Raw genomic sequence first — 2236 nt, 5'->3', positions numbered from 1 at the left:
CACATACACCCACCCCACCACACCTGCCACCCCTTCCCACACACACCTACACACCCCAGCCACCATACCCTCACCCTCTACACACCACCTCCTATGCCACCACACACATGTACCCACTCCCCAATCATCCCCTCCCCACATATACCCCCTTACCCTCCCACGCATACAGTGTACAAGAATAAGACTGTATTTTGAGCTATTATGCAATTGCTTCTATATATACTATGCAATCGCACACAGATCATGGCATTTTTTAAAAATAAAATTAAAGTATGTTATAGTAGATGTTTGTTTTTTTAGTATATAATTTGTTGTTCTTTTCTGGTTCTATGATGGCAACTCGCCTCCTCCCTCCCAAAAGTAGTACTTCTGGAGCAAGGGGAGGGACTTCAGTTGGCCAGGGATTGGGGTTGGGGCACCTGTTAAGAGGCAGGGCTACCTTTGCAGCCCTCGACAGCTCACCAAAACTCATTAAGTGACCCTCCAGATGAAATAATTGTCCATCCCTGTCTTAATCCTTCTCTGATATCTTAATCTTTGTAGCTAGATCAAAATGGTTGTCAAAATACGTATTTTAGTCTAAGGTGTGCATAGGAATATGTATGAATAGCTCTGGTTTTATATTTCAGTATTAGCTTAGTTAGCCTTATTCCTATATACTATAAACTGGAAAATACATATGTATATATAATGTAAATGATGTAAAATTCAGCACAAAATTGGGTCTCATCTGATGAACATTTAGGTATGGGAATAACTTTGCCTGAGTTGAACCACTTGCCTAAATGTTTGTGTAGTTGAGGATTTGTACCATATAAAATTTCAGACAGTGTTGACATTAAACTTTTAAAATGACATACTTGTACTTCTTCAGTTTTATGTTAGAGTATGCTTATAGCCGTGTTCATTGTGCCTCATCATTAATCCATATTTAAAGAAAGGAAATTACTTTTTCTGTCCCATTTTGACTGGCCCTTAAAATAGACTCTGCTAGTTATCTTTTCACTTGGATTTTGTGTGTCAATATCAACAGTTGCTATAATCTCCTTCCAGTAACAGTGAAGGAAAAAAGCACTGTTGTTTCTGAATACATTGCTTTTCCATGCTTTTAAAGACTGCCTTGTGGGGGATGGGCGGAGGGGGGAGGGCTGTTGGTGGTGGTTTTACATTCGAATGCAAAAACTTGACACTCTTATTTTTGCTGAAGACCTTTTTGGAGCACTGGAGAGTTACAGTAGAAGGGACATCATAATTTTCAGCCACAGCGTGCTCATCTATACATGCACATTTACTGTGCAGTAAGCGAAATTACTGCACAGTATGGGCGCGCATCTACATGTGCATGTCTGTACTGCACAGTAAATATGGCGCCTTACACTGACTTGTGTGTAAATTTGATATCTGTGTCATGCAGGTATCAAATTTACACCCTATTAGTTACTGCAGAGTAAAGCACATGTAGATGCCTTACTGCACAATAACACTGTATGTGTGGACTGACGTAGGACTAACTTTAGTCTCATGTCACTCCACATGCAACATCAATGTACTTTAACACCTGCAGGTGTAGGTGCCAGCATAGGCGACTGGTGCTTCCTGAGTCGGGGTAGGGGGGACACCCGCAGAAGCCGCAAGCCATGGGGACAGGGCTGACGAGGACCCACAGAAGCTGCTGGCAGCGTTGGTGGTGGGGGATGGCTCTGTGGGAGGCGGGGGGGTGGCATGTGCCCCCCCTACCATTGGCATATGGGTGCTGACCTATTCCTGCTTACTGTGCAGTAAATGTAAGCCGGCATAAATGCATGTGTAGACACACTCAGCCAGTTTCAACTTTCCCAGCCTCAGCTTAGAGGGGAGTAAACACTGAGTCAGACTATTTAAAAGTTTGGGAGGAGTTTTTTTTCTGTTTAGATGGAGTTAAACAATATGGTCTGACTCAACATCCCCTTTCCCTAGTTGAAGCGTGGAGAAGTCACAGTTCACATTGTTATTTAGAATTTTAAGAAAATGGTCTTTTTGGAAAGTTGGAGGATAAGGGAAAACTTTGAAGCTGTTCTTGTTCAGGGTGGGGAAAAAAGATCCTACCATGTATTCTTAAGTTAAATTCCCTCTTCTGCTTCTATGGAATCAAAGTTTAACAAACATTGGTGAAAATATCCACACAAGCTTTTAAACTCAGGTAATTTGTTTCATCTGGCTTTTATATGTTCTTGTATATTGTGCATCTAATAATGAG

At 41.6% G+C, this 2236-nt stretch overlaps 1 protein-coding gene across 1 annotated transcript in view; it reads left to right on the top strand.

The window, feature by feature from the left end:
* Window positions 1–2236, top strand: part of CRYBG3 (crystallin beta-gamma domain containing 3) — a 226696-nt gene that overhangs the window by 77010 nt on the left and 147450 nt on the right. The gene's annotated exons all lie outside the window — the stretch shown is intronic.

The sequence above is a fragment of the Gavialis gangeticus genome, unplaced genomic scaffold (assembly GCF_001723915.1).
Source record: "Gavialis gangeticus isolate Ggan-Ray unplaced genomic scaffold, GavGan_comp1, whole genome shotgun sequence".
Taxonomy (NCBI): domain Eukaryota; kingdom Metazoa; phylum Chordata; order Crocodylia; family Gavialidae; genus Gavialis; species Gavialis gangeticus.
This window is presented reverse-complemented; position numbering and strand designations above follow the sequence as displayed.